The sequence below is a fragment of the Nothoprocta perdicaria genome, unplaced genomic scaffold, assembly GCF_003342845.1.
Source record: "Nothoprocta perdicaria isolate Ctin4 unplaced genomic scaffold, notPer1 scaffold_170, whole genome shotgun sequence".
In the NCBI taxonomy this organism is placed as follows: domain Eukaryota; kingdom Metazoa; phylum Chordata; class Aves; order Tinamiformes; family Tinamidae; genus Nothoprocta; species Nothoprocta perdicaria.
This window is the reverse complement of record NW_020454872.1, coordinates 505,696-525,378: the sequence shown is the minus strand read 5'-3', so window position 1 is coordinate 525,378 and position 19,683 is coordinate 505,696. Positions and strand designations below refer to the sequence as shown.

Sequence of the window (19,683 nt, the reverse complement as noted above, 5' to 3'; positions counted from 1 at the left end):
AGCCCCTGGTTGTGGGAGCAGAATTCCCAGCCGAATTCCCAGCCTGGGGCTGCTGTGCCCAGTCACACGGGCCAGCCGAGGGCACGCTTGGAAGCAGAACAAACCTCCCGTCCTGTGAATCCCGTGGCCTGGGCAGCGGGAGCTGCGGGAGCCGCRGCGCGGAGCCGCCTGCTTCCCTTTATTGCTTTTAATCGGGCGTGCAACTCTGGTGATTGGGTCTTTAATATGTGACAAACATCCGATCTGTTCCCCATTCCTCAGGCCTGTCTTGTTTCCTTTCTTGTTACAGCAGAGTGATTACAGAGCACTTTGTCAATAAGCCAGCGAACCTCTCCTGCGGGCGATCAATGCAGCTGGTTTTGCCCAAACTTGCCGTAGCTCCACGCCTGGAGAGTGCCAAGGAGAGGGCTGTTGCTTATCAGGAGGCATTACCTTGAAGATAGTCCTTCCCGTCTCTTTTGTCTCTATAAAACCTATTGTTGCTGATGGGAATCTAAGATCTCTGCATAGGAGAAGTCCCCCGAGCCCCAGCCCTGTTATCCATCAAGCCGCCCGTGCTTGGAGCAGATCCCATCAGCGGCAGCGCGGGAGATGGAGCACGGGCCGGCCCCGCTTTGTGAGCCCGCAGAGCTGCGGGATGGACGGTGTGGAGGGGCTGCAGCAGCGGCGTGGGCCCCGCTCGGCGTCCTGCCCCGGCTCCTCCGCTCGCTGGGAGCAGCGGCCGCGAGCGGAGCCGCCGGCGGGAAGAGCGAGGCCTCCCAGAACTAACTCACTCGGATCTGAAGAGCTCCGCGACCCTTTCCCGTCAGATTTCCACCTTGGAAACCTCACTGAAGTGCTTGAAGCTCGTCAGGATGACTCCAGGCCCTATCGCTTCCTTTTTCACTCTAATTCTCCTGTGATCCCGCGGTTCTAAGCAGGGATTTCTGGCCCGGGGAGCGAGGCTGCAGCCTGGCTCCTCCTCGCTGGTCCATGTGGTGGCCAAACCCACGGTCCGTGTCCCCAGGCCCCTCCAGGCTGCACGGTTCCCATGTGCAAAGCAGGAGGCGAAAGCGGCGMTAGCATCTGCAGTGGATGTGCTTGTTGTTTAGCTTAATAGGCATTTTAAAGAAAAATGTGGGTAGAAAGTGCAAAGGGAAAATGAGCCTTTTTATGAGCTGTTYGGAAGTCCATAGAGGATGTTACAAAAAGGTCCATCTGGCAAGGTGGTTAGGAGTAAATGGATAATTCTCTAAAGCAGGGGGCAGAAAGGAACCTGTATAAAAGCAGGATAAAATGAATTTAAGATCCAGGGATGTGATGTCCAAGGACAAAACAGTTTGACCTAAATTCTTCCACGTAATGGCAGTGCTTGCAGTAATGAATTCTGTCTTATCTGTGTGATGGGAGGATGATTTGCAGACATCAAAATCTGTAATTCACTGAATGCCACTCTAAACTTGGGAGGGCTGCTAAATAAATAAATAAATAAAATTCATCAACGCAGAATAATATGCGTGCACATGGTTAGCAATAGCCAGGCAACTGTATATCACTGCGAAGAGTAATGTCAGGTTTTGGAATCAGATAAATTGCAAATAACAATGGAGAAAGCAACTGAACCTTGARGAATATGAGCCGCTGGAGTAGATGAGGTGGCTGCAAAGAGCCCTTGTTTGGAAAGGAGGAATAGAGACCAGAAGGAGAGAAAAAAACGAGGAGGGAACAGCAGGCCATAAAGCTGAGATCTGCTGCAGGAGACATGATAAAGGGTCATGGACAGCCCAGAAAAAAATATTAAGAAGCAATAAAATGCAGTATCAGTGGAGATAAGATGATAATTTGTTATTCTCAGCAGAGTCATTCCTGCACTGGGGCTGCTCCTGGTCTGAAAAGCCAAGCTTGGTTCTGTCTTGCACTTTGTGCAGTGATTTACACCTCAGCAGCACAGGAGTAAAATGCTTCACCAGCATTTGTATTTGTGCCTGTGTATTTTGAGAGGTGCAATTTAGCTTCGACAGAGCTTAATTTTAGCCCTGTCAGGGGTTGAAGGTCCCTTCGACTGCTTTAGTGTTCTTTAATACGTGTTGTGTAGCCACGAGCTCGGTACAAATGAGAGGCTCCTGCTCTTCCCTAGGAGCAACAGCTCGGCAAGCGCCCRGAGATGGACCCTGGCACCGTCCGTCCTCCCCGTGCGTTCCCACCTGAACGGCACCACGGATCTCGTCCAGCCGCAAAAACACCTGCTCGTTGGAGACAACTCTGACTCAAAGGTAGGTGAAATAAACAGCTGGGTGCAAATCCACACCTCCCATAAGGCAGAACTGGTTTGGGTTGATGGGAGGTTGATGGGAGGCTGCAGGAAGTGCAGCTGGACCCGCATGGAGTCCCCAGCTCTCTGAGCTCCAGCCCCGCATCCTTCAAATGGCACAGGCGTTGTTCAGCAGTTTTCAAAGATGCTGATAACAAAGATACAGATCCCCCGTACTTATTAAGCTGATGGCTTTTAAACATTAAATCCACGCTATAATTAAATTAACTGAAATTGTTTAAAAAAAAAAAAAGAAGTAGAAGAAGAAGAATTCTAAGCACTCCCTAGTAACATTTAAAAGGTGAGGGAATTGCCTGCAGGCCTACATAAGCATTGCTGCAGATTGCATCCAGGACTAATTCGCTAGCTAATGACTAAGTAGTCGTCGGGGGACTAGAGAGGAAGGAGGGAGCAGCTTCAYGGCGGGCGGTTTGTGGTGGTGCTGCTGCTTCTCCTGGAGTGGGAAAACCTTCCCATCCGCCCTCTTGCAATGCCGTGGAATTAGCTGCAAAATGACCTGATTGTCCTGCTATTCAAGAAGTCATTTTGGATTAATTTTGGGGTTTCTGAGCAGTTTATGTACTGCTGTGGGATGGATCTGTCCAGCCTGCTCTGCCCCCGGTGAAGGGAGTCTGGTCTGGGTAGGCGTCTACAGCAGAATAGAGGCAATTGGTCATTGCAGAACTTTTAACGCTTCCRAGAAGTTGGCATCCTCTTGGCCTGCCTGGAGCGTTTGGAAGAGGAGGGAGCCTGGGAATGGCTGGGAGCAAAGGGCATTGGCCTCTCCAGAGCCATGCAGTGGGGTCCGGAATGGGGAGAGCAAAGAGGAGGTTCCTGGGCAGGGGAGACCAGAGCGGGACACGGGCCGGGACCGYGGTGCCCATGGAGCTGCCGGCTGCACCAGGAGCATCGCCGGGAACCCTGGCGAGCCCCGGCGTGCGACTTTCYAGGAGATGACAAACCCGGTTACGGCGGCTCTGACGCGGCTCGCTGTTCTGTGTTTAAATCCGTTGTTACGTGGTTGTAGCCTCCGGCTCCGCTGAATAATTCCGGCTGCGGAGYGCGCGGCCGTGCCGCAGAGCGGTGCTGGTGCCGGTGGGGCGCGTGGGGCCGGTGCCCGCGGGCAGCGCTGCCCGGCGAGGGGCGCCCGGCCGTGTTCGCCCCCGAGCCCCGGCTCTCCCCGCCTGCCCACGTGAGCAGGGCACCACGACGGGCACCTCTGCACCACGTGCAGCCCCGCGTCCCTCGCCTCCAAATCACCCGGCCTCGTTTCTGCCTCGCMGGTCCGGAGCAGCGCCGGGGGGTCGGCCTCGTGCTTGAGCCCCGTAGGTGCTCAGGATGTAGGTGCTGCAAAAAAATATGGAATGAAACATGAACTGAAAAGGAAAAATGAAAGCTAAAAAGATCATGTCTCATACCCACCAATCTGTGGTTCCTCCTGTGCTTCTGACCAGTTAAAACTGTCAAGTTTATTTCCATTAGTGAGATTATTGCCCTTTATCTGCTTTTCCCCTGGGTATTGACTGTAACGCATCAAATGTGCTTTTATAAAATTGCCCTGGAAAAAAAAAAGGCAAGCAAAGAAAAGGTGATGGGTTAGATCTTGGAGCCTTAGAACTGCTCCTTAGACTCCTCTCTGCCACCAGCTTCATTTCGATTTCACAATGTTTTGTTCCTCAACAAACAGAGCACTYCCACGCTCTGTTTCATCATCCCTTTTGTTGCCCCGTTTGTCTAACAGAGTGGGGAACGTGCGGCTCTCGCCGTGCCCTTGGACCCTCCGGAGCCGCGCGCTGTCCGCAGCTGGAAAACGAGACAYGCTGTTACCCGGTAGCACCATCAGCATTGCCGCGTGCTCCCTGGCACTGAACTGTGTTAAATGAAAACAACTATTCCCTTAGCCAGCACAGCAGAGGAGCCCGGTGCTGCTCTGCACGTGGATCCAGCCRTGCTGCCTTCGCTGGCTCCGCGCTCCGGTCGCCGATCCCGAGCGGAATCGCCAGCAGGGAGGCAATGGTTCGGAACAAAGGGCTCAGGCTGCGATCTCATGGTTTATTTTCTCCCCCAAATTGTTTGTTTAGATATTCCATCAGCAGCCAAAGGTCACGTTATCGTGGCAGCCCGAGAAATAACCTCATCCAAGAAGCACAGCTGCAGTTCCTTCCACCTCTTGGACAGGTTGGGTATCCAGGGGACGTAATAAATGGGGCCATTGAACACGGGAATGCTGAGAGCTTTTTTCACAGCTCAGTGTAACTCAGTTTTCTTTTGCACTGTGCATTTTATCTACTACAGTTAAAAAAAAAAAAAAGCATAAAAACATTTCACTTGCAAAGCACAGTAGTATAYGTGGTTTTTCATTTATCCACATTTAGGGGCTGTTAAATGTACTGGAACCTGGCAATATCTACGGACTGCAGCTGTATCCCAGGCTGGATTCGTTAAGGCAATAGGTGCTAAAACCAGAGACTCCAGCTCCTTTCTCTGTCATGCCCAGAGGGAGGCGATTGTTTAATCCAAGCAAAGGGCTATTCTTTAATGTGAAACTAATGCTCCTTCCCTTGCTAGAGGTATCCAACGTGGAATGGCTCCAAACCACAAAGTGGTCTCAGTCTTCCTGCTCTCCGATACAAGCCTGCCAAGTTCTAGTCTGTTTGGACCATCTTTGTCTAAAAAAGAAGTATCTCCATGCAGTTTCAAAGAGGCATTCAGAGCCTTGATAGGATCTTTGAAGCAGGTTGCTCATTTTAGATGCTCTAAACTTGGCAGCCCAAGCTCTGCTCTGCGTCCCTCTGTGATGTCCTTCTGCAGCCTTGGCTCCAAGAGAGCATTAGTGTATTTCTGTATAAGATTACGTATGCCAAAACTTTTATGAAGCTGATTTTATGGCATTACTTGGCAATCTTGAGTTTGTTCAGTGGTACCTATCTGTGCTATTTATTCACTTTAAAGCAGAAATGGAGACAATCTGCTAATTCTGTGTGCAGCTTAGTGAAAACTTCCAGATTCCTTGGAAATGCTTTTTTTTTTTTTTTTTTTTGGTTAGGTTTGGAGCTTCTTCTGAATTTATTATGATTTCTTTTGAAACCCTGCAAAGCTTTAAATTGCAGGTGTAACTGGTGCCTGTTTTTCCCTTCCTCCTCTCTTCAGCACAGGACTAAGAGCAGCAGTGGCCTTGGGCGAAGCTTGCTGGTGTGCAGGAACACAAGCGTTGCCCGGAGCGGGGTGAAGCCACCACGGGTCTTTGCAACAGCTTGTTCCTACACAGGCTCTCCAGGTTGTATGTCAGGCTTCAGGAATGGAGGAAGCAGAGGAAATACAGGCTGTATCACCAAATTAGTTTAGAGCTGAAAGATGGTGTTGACATTTGGCCTTGTTTAGGAGCTTCAGAGGAGAGATTCTGAAAAGAGATGGAGAAAGAGGCCTTCAGGCTTTCTTCTAGCAGGATAAACCATCTTAAAGGCACCATTAAGAAAAGAACTATTGATGATAAAGGCCAGTAACGACGTAGCTGAATCTTTATTCAGCTGAAGAACTACTGAGCCAARAGAACCAGCAAAGCAGATCTTTATTTGAACCTTTCTATTTCATCCTTACAGGCTGGATTTGTGCTGGGCTTGCCTAGGAAGCTGGGTCTCACATTGCTCCTTTGGGAGATGGATAAAATTTGCTTTAGCAAGAGGGAGTAACCCAGCTGATAAGAACGGACATTCTGGGATACAGTTCATCAGCTAATCAAATCCTGGCATCTACAACTCTCTTAACAACGGAGACAAAAGATCAGCCAGTCATATTAACCCCTTAATTAATAATCCCGACACTTAACTACTCTGCTGTTAGACATTAAGGCTCTGTTGACATTGATGGAATGTGAAGAACCTCCCATGGTGTCTGTGGGAGGTTCAGCAGCACCGCTGGACGGTGCCGGCACACGACAGACGGATGCTCTGTCTGGGATGTTCACGTCCCGGAGGAATTTCCCTAAGCGTCAGAGTTATCCTGGGCTGCTTTTGCAGCCTTGGCTGGAATGATAACGCAGGCTCTGCTGCTTCCCTCCCACGCATGCAGACCCTGACCTGGTGGTGCGGTACTGATGCTGCCTTCTTGGTGCCCTTGCAGGTAGCAGCGAAGTCCGTGTCAGGCCGAGCGAGGCGGCGAGGCGCGAGGAGGGAATGTGCGATTTGCCAGGGCTCCTCCGTGCTGCTCCGAGCATGACATGGGAAGAGGCTCTGCCATGCAGCGGAGATCGCCGCGAGGGGAATGGACGGAGCCCGTGTGTTCAGAATGGGTCGCTGGCGTAAGTGGATCTGTCTTGTCGCTAAAGGGACACCAGGAAATAAAATGGCCCATTCTGAAAAATTATGTCCTGTGCACCATGCAGTAAAAATACAATATACAGATTCCAGATGAGCTGAAGCGTGAGCAATTTGATCACTGATGTGGCTCATGACCTTTAATTGCTTTTAAATTTTTAGATGCTGCAGAGTGTAATGTGACACCCTGAATGTGACAAAAATGCAGTGTTTCATCTTGTAAATGATCCAGAATATGGACTGTCACATTCTTGMGTATTAGAACAATCCTACTATGTGCTTCTTTTAAAATATTTCTGAGTAAAATGGAGTTGGTCCAAAGCTTATAATTCGGTAGCTACTACTCATCTGAAATTTCAGGGCAAGAGTCAGGAGGGAAGAGATAAGAATATCACAGTTTTGACTGAAGCCTAGAAACACACAGCAGGACTGAGAGCGCCGTGCAAAGCATCTGCTCAGCCCTGGAGTCCGGCTTAGCGCTAGGCTGGCGCTCATTAGTATTGCAGAGCTGATYGCACCAAGAGCAGCGAGGTTATTCATGAATAAGTTTTTACTTAACAGAGGAGGGTGCAGTCACTTAATATTTAATATCTTATACTTGACACGGTTGGAGCTTGAGCAGCCCTTAGGCCTCATGCAATAATTTTTAGATAGACCATTTCCACTTAGCATTCCTTGATAAGTGCTTTTGTTTAAACTATCATGCCTTCACTTTTGCAAAGTACAACAAGGTACAGAGAGTTATTGCTAAACACCAGGATTGTGTCTCTGCTAGAACACAACGTCCGTAAGTGGTGCAAGTCAGTGTGGCACGGAACCAAGGAGGTTCATTGCACGTTGTATATTCCTCTGCTCTTAAGAGATATAACAGAAAAGTGCTGAGATGGAAATGCAAATTCCTACCAAACCTGCATTTTCATACTGTATCTTGTCATCTTTTGGGTAACTTGCAGTGTCTGTCCCTCTAAGAAACGAGTCCTCTCTACTATAAACTAATAGCAGAGAAAGTCAGGAGAACAATGAAGGAAATCTTTTGTTGTCTCTAAAAAGACAGTCGAAAACCTGAAAGAGGCACCAGTGCTCTTCTTCACAAGGCCTTAAATACATATAGATTCCTTATGCAGAAAAATCCATGAAGACAACAAAAGCTTTCTACAAAGTGAATGCTCTCCACCATTAATGTAGATAACCATAACCATCAATATCTCGACCTCCTCACTCAGCCAAGTGTGGGCTTGTCCACAATGTATAACTCAGTAAATAAACTTGAGCGTAAAAGTGAGATTCTACTCCGGAAAACTCTTTAATCTCCCTTGTTTTTATGGATCAGCAAAGGTGTCAGGCGTTTGACACTCTAGATAATTGAGCTCTTGCATTTAGAGCACAGCCTACAAATAATGGCAACTTTGCTTTGAAATAGTCTTTCTAAACTTTGGTTTGACAATTAGCATTTCAAAAGGTTGCATCTCTGTAGCTGCCATCACCTAGTGCACAGTTAGAATCAAATGTAAGGATTAATAGCACAGCACTAAAAACAGCCATAAACCCTCCCTGCCTTGGAAGTGTTCCTGCTGGCTCTCGAGCACGTGAAGATCCCGAGCCACCCATCCACGAGGCAGAGCTGCAACTTGTGGCCTTGACAAAATGCAACTGAATCCATGCTAGAAACTGTCACCAGCCTCTCTGAGGCTGTCAGGTTTTTAAGGAACCATCTCAGTGCCGTGGATCCCAGCCAAAGGCAGAGGTCCCGTTCCGGCTCGCCCGCGTGCGCACAACCCTCCGGGAGGGAACCCGTGTGCTGCTCCCCGGGATTGCCTCGTGCTCCATGGAAATGTTATTATTAGGTTTTTTTTTTTTTATCTCCCTGAAATGAATGCAAACAATAGGAGTTTTTCTTTCCAGCTCATTCTTCAATAATTGGGGTAGTCATAATGAATCTGTTCTTAGAGTAGAATTAATATGAGATAGTACTGGTGATTAGGTAATTAGCAAGTACCAAGGGTATTTAACCTTCCGGGTGACAGCATGTCTGACATCACCTGAGCTCATGCAGATTCTCTGGAAAGAATTAACAATTTTAAATTACCCCATTTAAGTTATTAATTATGAAATATAAATGGGCCAGACATGATGCCAGTGGTGCCCAGTATCCTGGTGATTTTACACCTCTGCATATCTTAAATCTATGTATTTTCTGTCTTGTGTTTCATTATAAATTGAAATATGACTGCAAGCATCTAAAGACATTTGCCCTGGCAACCATCAGCTACTCTCACAAATGTCTTTGCTCCCATGAATGTCTAAGAAGGAAAAGGATTTCCTTTTCTGCTCCCCTTGATTTGAAAATTCAATTAATACTCAAATGTTAGAATGGCAAGTATTTTGATCGTTTCTGTTCTAGTGCCAACATTTTCACTGGGAACAATATTAGTTTTATTCTGTACTATTGTTTTTCCTCTTCGCACCACATGTCACCACGAGCGCTTATTGAGCTGCAGTGATGTAGGGATCGATCTCTTTGCATTGCAGCGCTCCAGCCCCCAAAGTGCACACCTGGACAGGGGCAAACACGAAGAGCTCAGCCTTTCTTCCCATCTCCAGCAAACAGCACTAAACAAAACACCTCCCTGCAGCTCTGCCAACAGAAAGATTAGGAAAAATAGTGACTCTCCTAGAGAGGTTTCACAAGCAACTTGCAAAGGTATTTATATGTAGACATGAACTCCTGTTCCAAAGGAAGTTTGCCCAAGTCTTGCTCCCATAATACATGTTTACAACTTCGGAATTTGCTTTCGTGAAATTTCTACTTAGTCGTTTCATGGGTAGTAAATGTGCATGCATGGTTGCATAAACCTGTGTACCCCCACACGTCTCTGTAGGTGTCTGCCTGTCCCATCCGGGTTGACCCTCTCTCTTCAATGCATGGTTATAGCTCTTCTCAAAGTTCCTCACACTGCATTAGGGTTTCTCTTTATGAGCAGCCAATAATGTATTAATGCATTCCTCGGYGGGAAGTGTGCTCCTAACTATTACCTTGGACACTCATTTAGTTGAATTTGATAGTGACAACACATTGACATTGGTAAGGTTAATGATCCAATACTTCATTTCACTGAACAAGTTGAACAACATTTAGTACATTGTTCCACGATGTCCTAGAGAGCTGTCTGTGCTATTACTTTAATAGTACTATGGTATCTTTGCCCTTTAAGTAATTGGCACCATGAAAATTTTCTCTAGATCCTGTCACAATTGATTAGTATTGCAGTGAGTTACAAAAAAAATACTTTTATTTTCCTTTTTCAATCTCTTTTCATGGAAGGRGGGCAGAATTTGATCTTTGTAGATGTGAAAGGCTGCACTTGACAGCCAGGTGACGGCACTAAAACCAGAGTGGCGAGGAAGAAGTACCAGGGCTACTTTGATGYTTTGGAACTGGAGCCCAAACAATCCCATTCCCACCATTCCAACCTGCGGAGCTCATCCCTCTTGGACTTCACAAGAGCTAGTGCCTAAAAATTTCTCAGCATTGCATTAATTTTGTCCTTCTATCACCTTCTCCCCTCTCTTTTAAATTACCCTTGATTGTACAACATCTGCTCCTTTCAAGCTTACATATGGCTCTCTCCTTAAATGTGCATTTCTGTCCCAGGGATCCGTACCGTTCTCCAGCTGGAAACTGGGCAGAGGAGGCAGGCTCCGTGCACAGGGAGGCAGAGCCCCTGCCTGCAGTGACCCGCTCGTCTCCCCTTGGGCTGCTTCCTGGTGCTGCAGAGTATCCCCAGCTGGCAGCGCATGAGCATGTGCCCTGTGCCGTAGACAGCTCCTTCGGGTGCCCCAGGAAACGGGCAGGAAGGGGTTGAGGTGAGAACAGGTCCTCCTGAGCAGCACGTGGATGTCCTGCCTTCCTCCGGTAGCTCTGCAGAGGTGCCTGCAGTGGGATCAGGCATCACCATAATTCACCTTAGATCACAAATTAAATGACTCAATCTATAACTATTATATACATGGGCCATCTTACTCTGGGAAAAAAAAATTCATATCGGCATAACTGTAAAAGCGAACAGCATGAGGGAGGGGAGGTAACTGTGCGAAGGAATTGTAATGACGAGTGTCAAACAGGGACACTGACAAGAACTGGAGATGAAGCGAGCCGTGGATCAAACCCCCCATTCTCCAGACAGGCAATTGTATTTCGTTTTGATATTCAAAAAATAAATTCCTCACAGATGTAAAATACTGGAACATGAAAGGAATGTAATTTTTTTTGTGCTCATGAGAAAAAGTCCAACAATTAATATGCTCAGGATGTCTTCTCCACAGACATGGGCTACCCAGAACAATCACCAAAGGTTTTCAACAAAGCTCAGCGTTGCAAGTGCATAGGATGGCGAGATAAAGGCTTCCTTGCCTGTGAGCTGTATTTAAAAAAAAGTTATCCCTCTTTTGATTTTAAACCTCAAAAAATTCCTATATAAAAATACAATACTGTCTTCTGATCATTTATATTTGCTTACAAGTTAGTTATATAGTATTKCCTCCTGTCATTATAGGTTACTTTAGATGGCTTCTGTTGTCACAGTGGAGAAGATAGATCCATGATGGTCAAATTACGCGGACTTCGAAGTTAAAAGACAGAAACTTTGGATTCCATCTTGACTTACAGTATGACTGTAGACCTCAAATTTAACTTCTTAGTGCACCGATCTCCTGAGCGGTAAGTAGCTCAGTTACCTCATAAYCAAGCCCTTATTTTATGCCCATTGCCATGCATCTGATTGACTTCTATCATCTGTCCTCCACGGCCTGGGACAGGGCCTATCATGGAATCCCTAGGAATAACACAGAGGAGATAGTTGGGAATAATTGTAGATAAAATAATAACAATACCACTGATGCTATAAAGGAAAATTCATGTTTTTCAGTCATCTGGTCATGCAACTTTCCTGCTTCCAGGGAAGGGAGTTCCTGCATCACCGACTGGACGGAACATCCTTTATATTGCTCAGAAACCTGCCGGGACACACTGTTGGCCGGCAGCGATTCCTGGTTTGTGGTGCGTGGATGGATCCCACGCTCCCCCAGCCGCGCGTGGCTGAGACCCCCTGTGCAGAGGGCTCCGTGCATGAAGCCGGGGCAGCTCCGAGCCCAGCCCGCTCCGGCCGGCACCTGCTCCGGCCTGGGAGACACAGAATCACGGAATGGTCGAGGTTGGAAGGGACCTCTAGAGATGATCTAGCCCAACCTTCCCGCTCAGGCAGGCTCAAGCACACGTGTGAGCCCGCGGTGGTCGCAGAAGCCCCAGCCCGTCCCCTCAGCTCCCAGGCCACACAGCCCAGTGTCACAAGGTGAAGGAGAGGTGTTTATCCAAGGCCGCAGGCAAAGGCCTCCTTTTCGGAACATGTTTATTGAGGTTTTCCACTAACCTTYGTCCCTTCTGGCTTTCTGCCCCGCCGCGCACCCCCTGGCCCCTCACCTCCATTCCCCAGCTGAGCCCTGCTGCAATATACTCTATATTTGTCTCTTGCTTCCCTGAACACCCATTATTATGTAGAATAATAACGCAGGAGCTCTGCTCGGCACCTCTGCTCAGTGGCTCCAAGTGGGTTGAATTGTAGCCCGCGGCAGGGGGTGATAAATGTAGCGTAAGATGCCTTTTCCACAGCAAACTGCAAATTGCCTCAGCAGCACGGCCCACAAAAGGTTCCCGCGGAGCAAATTTATCTCCCATTGTCGGCCCGCGGAGGAGAGCCGGGAGCGCCCCGCGTTCTATTTTTAAAAAGTCACATTTGATCTTGTTCAGGCTCCGAGTCCAGAGTATTTTAAAGGACTTTCCATGGAAAAGGCAGGCCGGAGAATGCTGCACAGATAAAGGGATTTATTTTTAACAGCAGCCAGGGTTCATGGCCATGTAAGCATTTCAATTTTAAGCCACTCGGTTTGAATAATATATTTTGCCAAAGTGAACGTTATGTCATCTAATAACTCGTGGGTGGGAGGAGGGCTGGGGGCTGGGGAAGGGGAGAAGACAACTGTTAGAGAGAAATTACCCTCTGTAGATTGTCATACGCTCACCAAAAGGGAGAGGGGATGGACAGACACGGGAGAGTTGAYCTCCCCATTCAGGAGTTTATAGTACACTTCCTCCCATATGGTTGAGCCCTGAGATAGCAGCGTGATGGACACTAGAGAAGGATGGCAGGTGATGGATATATAGTTGGAAACCTGCAGTGATGGATGGTAGAAGAGAGAGGGGAACATTTGGTGGTTGATGGATGGCAGCACCACAGGTGACGCATCCACAATTAAYGGTACGAGTCACCCTGGTGCATTATAATGTTAAATACCTTTGCATGTGATGCTCACTTGTCATGTCTCTGCTGGGCTGCCCTTCAGGTGCCAGGTAGTAAATCAGCGCTGGGTCTCCCGGCTCGTTCCGCAGAGCTTGCCCACGGATGGCCAGTGGCTGCGGAGCACCGGGACCGAGGGGTCCTGGGYGCCGCGGGAGCCTCACCTGGAGCTCGCTGCACGTCCCCTGGCCGTGGCCACCAATGCACGCTCTGCTGCCCCCGACCGTAGCCTTCCTTAGCGCCCCAGAGTTGCTCTGTGCTTTATATTAATTGRTAGTGTCCTCTGCAGGAAAAGCAAAGGCAGACGGAGCAGAACAGCTCACAGCAGCCCGGGTTGGGAGAAAAGGGTAAGAAGGGGAAGCCRAGGTCCTCGGGGGCACAGTGAGGTGCTCGGGAACACCTGGGATGAGTGGAAAAGGAGGATTCCAACCCCGGGCTCCAATCCATCGCATGCTCCTCTATTCCTCCCCTTGTGCCAAATCCCGTTTGGAAATTCGTTTTGGTCGTGTTCAGTTAACGTTAAAATTAGATTAGTTATTKGAAAATCTGATGTGCGCTTGCTGTCCGCATTTTCAAAGCAAATTAGTCACTGAAATGGAATTATTCTGGATTTAGGAGTGTGTAAATGAAAGTGGATTAGCTCTCTTTGCCTCAGTGTACCTATTTGTGATATAATGTTAAGTAAATACTTTAATGCTGGCGTGAAGTCAGGCTTAATTTATTAATGTCTTGCCTAATTAACATTTAAAGATCCTTCCTCAGAAAGAGGATTATTAACAATAATAATATTATTCCACTAGTGTTGATTTTAGCTGGATTCCTATGAATAGGCTATTAGGAGGTTTAAGCCAAGAATTTATTAGCAGAGCCCGACGGCAGCCTGGCCGGGTCCCGCACGGAGGCCCCCCTGTCCGTGGGCAAACAGGGAGAGGAGTCAATAAGAAAACTGCATCTGAAGCAACTTGCACTCCGTATTCATTCCCTCTTAGCTTAGTTGAGAACAGATCAACCTATTTACAATGTAAGASTTGAATTTGAGGGCTTAGAACTATTTTTCTGTTAACATAATGAAAAATAAATACAAAGTTGTTCTCTTTCCTTTCAAATGGCCTTTACAGTTGGGGATTATTTATACACTGTGTGTATCGCAAGGACAGAATTAAGAAAGGTGTTCACTCCTCATCCTTATATGAAATATCTTCCTATCTTTTCCAATGAAAATAATTCATGTCACTGAGAAAAAGCCTTCTATGAATCACTGATGAGTCTTTGATGCTTAATGTGCTGTCCAGCATAAACGTGGAGTTCTCTTGAAATTTAGTTTAACAAGAGAATCTGATTTTCTTCCTAACATCATTAAAGTTTCCCCTTCAAATTTCACTTAACAAGCAAATGAATGTTCTCCTCGCATAATTATAGTTTCTTTTTTGAATTCCATTTAAGAAAAGTCAGCCTCGCCCGTTCCGTGTTTTTCCACAAGGAACGAAGCCAGCCGAGCCGTGCTGTGAATCATTCCAAACACAACCTGAGCCATGGTTTAAAACCCAGCGGGGCAGAGCTGCCGCGGCTCGAGGAGGCCGCACAGACGTGGCCGTCCGTGGAGCTGGGGGCTTCTCAGGTCAGAAACCCACGTGCTGCGGAGTCAGACACCATGGACAGGGCATTGAAATCCAGACGGTTGCTCCTTGGGAAGTCTTTGTCATGGCGGCAAGCCTCTGGCCAGGTGTTGAAGCTCGGATTAAGCAGTGCGATCCTGGGCAGGATTTTAGGACTTGGAGCAGGTCCCGGTGCAGGGCCTTTGTCACTTCTGCTCCAGTTCCTGCAGTCATTTTCGGGGAGGAGGAGGGAGATTTTCCTGCTCCAGTCTGACAAATGAGCCGGGAAACACGAGATCTGACTGCCTCTGTCGGCACACGTGCACCTACATATGGTGCAGCAGGCGTTATTACCCTGATTATTTTCCCCATGTCAAGTTCTTGCTTGTTTAGTATTTGCTGGCCCCTCCTACCTCTCTGCATTGCTGGCGGTTTCTCTCCATCGTGGTCCAGACCCTGTTTTTCTTTTTCTGCTGTGGGTTTGCAAATCATTTTCCTGCGGAATAAATGGCACATATYCCTAACATCTGAACTAGTAGAATGTGAATAATTAGAGTCGAGCGCAAGTAATTTTTGAGTCAAGGCCTTAGTGTGTCATGGGTTGTAAAATTTAATCTGCCAGCAGCTCCTGGCCTCATATCAATTACATACAGTAAAATGAGGGAAAGTGTCCCATATTTCTGTGCGGTTATGGGAAGTGCCATGCTTGCGTTTCAACATCACATATTATCTCTGTTCTTAGCTGTATTGCCAGGTCACTTAGAAGCGTTTCTGTGATGGGCGAGCGTGGAGCTGTTTTTGTAAATGCCCCCGGGGGCTCCTCTCGCTGCTCCGGGTGCATCCAGCAGCCCTGAGCGACGATGGGAACTGCAGGCGRGTGGAGATGTAACCCATGGGCTCTTGAGTGCGTGGCGCGGGAAGGCAATGGGCAAGACCGCAYTGAAAGAAAAGAAGAAAAAAAGAAATTGAACAAAAAAAGGGCGTCTTTTGACCCGCGTCCTGCTTTGTTGAAGGTGTCAAGGTARGAGGTGGCCTCTGGTGCCTCAGCTGCTCCCCACTACCTGTATATTTGCACGTTAKTACCCCATTAAATGTACAGGAAAGGAGTGCACGTTCACACGGGGACTGTGTGAAGTCACAGTTTTTGTGAGGGTTTGAACCTCCCAATAACGTGCCTTCCCCAGCAGCAGCCATGGCCGTAGCTCCAAGTCCAGAGTCCTAAGTCCAAGTCCAGCTGTTGCCCTGTGCTTGTTGGGGCTGCAGACTTGGCTCTCGCCGTGCGTCTGCAGCACAGCTGAGACAGTCGTGCTGCCGTGCAAATAATGCTGCACCCAATGCATCTCAAAGTGGAAAGAAAGAATGAATAATTAGCTATATAATAGAATATATACATATATATATAAGCAGGAACTGCGTTAAGACCAGATGAAAGTATGTCGGGAACAACGTCTTGTTTCTGAGCTCTTTTCTTCTCCTCCTCTCTATCTGAATATGTCTGGGGATACTCACTTAAACCTTATTCTTGAGGAGGAAAATCTTCTCATTTCTCCTCTATTTGTATGCTACTCTAACAGTTTTGAGAAATTAAAAATAATTGATACATTTGCGAAAGCACAAGCAGTAACTACTTCATATTTTAAAAGCCTTGCAAATATCCAGGAAAAAGTGCTGTGCATGCAAAATACTAAAGTCTGCTCAAAGTGATGCGATGAAGCCCTCTTTTATSGGAATAACTGCGACTGCATATAATAAACCAGTAGATGGAGGTTTTCTGTTGTAATTGTGCAGAACCTGGAATGATCCCTCTTTTTAAGTACTTGAGCTCTTTTTCCTGGGCTGGGAAACGCTTTTCCCTTCAGTAGGTAGAAGTAATTTCTAAAGAGCTCTTGGCTATCACCCATTCTGCTAAATATGGACTCATTCAGTAATGACAAACACATTAATTACCAGTAATTTGGAAAAAGACTTGATGGCTCTGCGTGCATTAAATGGAACAGATTAAACCTGATACTAGGCATTTCTATGTGATACCATGGCAGCGGTTTCATACAACATTTTTGATGAATATATAACACACAAGTGCCCTCAGCTCTATGCAGTACCCTGCATTAGGAGCAATCACGCAGAGTGGACCTCAAAGGGAGACTGTTTTATTAGGTAAAAGGGAATGAAGCACAGAAAATAGAATTAAAGATGAACAAAAGCCTCCATTATTTGGCAAAATTAAATGCACTTTTCCAAGTAAAGAAGGCAAAAGTCAATCATTATCTGCCTGTAATACATCGCAGCAGATAATAAAGAGACGTTTATGATCTCTGAAAGCAAATTAGAGGATATTTAAACAACACATCTTTCTATGAAGGAGAGATAATTACAAAATCAGGTCAACATGCAGAACAATCCAGCTCTGCCCCGTGCTAATGTTACTTGAATAAGCTGAAATCTCCCATATTYTCTCTGCAAAGAGGGATTCATTTGGGATGCAGCTGTTCTCATTACTGTTCATCATCTGCACTGCCAAGCCCGTGCGAGCGGGCGCTGGTCGCCGTGGAAGGCGCCGGCAGCCTCGYGCTCTGCCCGCTGCTCCGTCCCGTCCCGCCCCATCCCGTCCCATCCTGGCAGGCAGGAGCTCCCGGGAACCACCGGGAACTTTGCATCTTTCCCTGTTGTATCCATATCAATTCCCTCTTCTATTTCATGTGTTCTTTTCCATGTCCCTCTTCTATTTCCTATGCTCTTTTCCATGTCCTCAGGTGTGGAGCTGCTGGGGTTGTAGGAAGTGCTCGGGACGGAGCTGGCTCTGCTCCCAGCGCGGTGAGCGGTGGCGCTGCTGAAAATGCCCCCGTGGAGCTCAATGTGGGGCTTGGTCCTTGCACACCCCGCACGCCCCGTGCTTTTGGGGGGYCGCTTTCTAAACCCTGGGGCGTTTAGAGGTCTCTTGCTCTGCCGCCTGCAGCCCACCCCAGTGCTCTGCCCGGCGCCTCCTGTTAGACTGAACCGGGCATCGGGGACCGGACAGCTCTGGCCTGTTACCCCTGCCAGCGAACCCCGAATTCTCCAGCACTCAGCAAAATTCTTTAGGTTTCCCCCTGGTTTAGCTGGGAACAGAATTTTGCTGATCACGACAAAGGATGAGGCGAGTCCGTAGACTTTGCTCTTCTCTAATCCACTGTGGTCCGGAGTGTGGAAATTAAACTGATTGCAGCGGGCGGTGGGAATCCTCCTGCCCCTGCCCCGCAGGGGCRGCTGGGGCAGCTGGAAAGGTCTTTTCCCTGCCCTAATCTCAGCGAATTTTTTGATTCACTTTGTCCTGCTGTGAGAAGAAAAAGGGAGAGGCAAAGCACCTGGACAAATTGTTTCTCGCCCTGGATACTAATGGAAAGAAAAATGTCAGAGCAGATGAAAATGAGGTCGTTCCTGCTGCAGGAGGGCAGCGGATGAGATCAGAGCGGAGCCGCCAGCTCTGCCTGGCCCTTCATTAGCGGCGCACGAACACCCGGGCTAATGGGAAAGGCCACGAGTGGCATCGCTTGACAAACTGAGGTAGCTCTGCAGAGCAAAACCCACCTYGCGTCCTTCCCCAGGGAGATCCTGGCTTGTTTTTCCTCATAGCCAAGAACTGGGAAAATCTGAAGGTACCAGCCAGTTTTTWTGGTGTGTTTTTGTTGCACAAGACATGATGTTTTGGCTGGGCCGGCTGCTGGTTCGGCTCTGGCCACGTGTCCAYGTGGGGCCTGAGAGCAGCTCAGGTGGTGGGAATCGCATCAGTGTCTTGGTAACTCCTGGCACTCTTTGCCTGTGTTACAGGGATAATAATTGTAGCAGCCAGCATTAAATGCTGAGATGGGTTTGTGTTGCATATTGTTTTGTGTTACTTTGCTGGCACCTGACACTCAGTACATGTGTTGGACAACAAAACCTTCTTGAGAGAGTCATTCATCATCTTTGTACATGTGAAACTCTGATTAAAGTTGAGTTGAACCTGAAATTGGGAAGCAGGGGACTCCTCCTTCTGCACCTGCTCCTCGGCTTGCCTTTTGGAGGATGAAACTGGGCTGCRGAGTTTGCAGAGCAGAGCAAGGGAGCAGGATGGGGTTGCTCACCTGCCCTCCGACAGGCAGAGCTGGATCCCAGCAACTGATGCCCGAGATAAAAAGAATTATCTGAAGTCACAGGGCTTCTCTGCAACCTTATATTTCGTTATGTGTCTCTCCAGTTAATTAGTTATGCTCTTCTTCCAGTTAATTAGCTCAAAGAAAAACAGCCCTTTGTACTTAGCCTTATAAATTACAGTCTTTTACTGTCTTATATTTTATAAGAGATGACACTTTCTGCATTTTCTTTGCAGGGTCACATTTACAATTCTTAAAGGTTGGGAAAGAACCTCACGTAGCCRTGCTGCATAGCGGGGCGGTGGGGAAAGGCATTTCAAAGTTACCGTGATTTCTGTAAAAAAATAATCAGAGAGACCAGGAGAAAAATTTGTGAGGATCAAAGAAGATGAACTCTATTTAAAAAAGACTAAGTAATGAAAAAAGTACTAAGCACTGAAAAAAATGCRTGAAAGTGCCAAAAGGAGCTTCAGAAGTACCTAAGAGCATCTGGAAAAGCCTGGCYGTTGTTCAGTGAGCAGGTTGTAGGATGGCAGCCAGTTGCTAGGGTCATTTTTATGGTTGCAAGCACATAGGAAAAGCTCAGATGCATCTTATTCAAATAAATAAATGAAGGGAATTTAAAGAAAGCAGCCCCTGCTGGCGCCTCTCCCTGTCCCGCGCGCAGGAAGGGGCGAGATGCTCTGTCATCTGAGCCGAGAGCTGGAGAGCAGAAGACAAAGTGGTTGCCAGTGACGGTGGGAAGAAATACTGCAGGGAGTTTAATGATTGCTAAGCAGTAAACACCAATATCAATATTAACATCTGGAGCCCAGGATTCATTCAGGCCATGTGGTTCTGGAACAGGTAAAGATCTCACCCTCTTATTCTTGGAATGAGTTTAGTCTCCAAAATCTGCACAGTTCCACTGCACCTCGTTACRACCTATGTAAAGCCTAATGGGTCCCAGCAGTGCTGTGTTAATAGCAGAGAATCTTTACATAGCCCTTTGTTTACGTTTAATCTAGTTGTCTCTGTTATTGG

At 47.5% G+C, this 19,683-nt stretch overlaps 1 protein-coding gene across 1 annotated transcript in view; it reads left to right on the top strand.

The window, feature by feature from the left end:
* Positions 1–2,207: 2,207 nt before the first annotated feature.
* The window catches only part of PLXNA2 (plexin A2), a 134,906-nt gene continuing 117,430 nt past the window's right edge, over positions 2,208–19,683 (top strand). The window contains exons 1-2 of the mRNA XM_026036097.1: positions 2,208–2,252; positions 11,157–11,320. The gene's annotated coding sequence lies outside the window, so the exon portion shown is untranslated. The remainder of the gene's footprint in view (positions 2,253–11,156; positions 11,321–19,683) is intronic.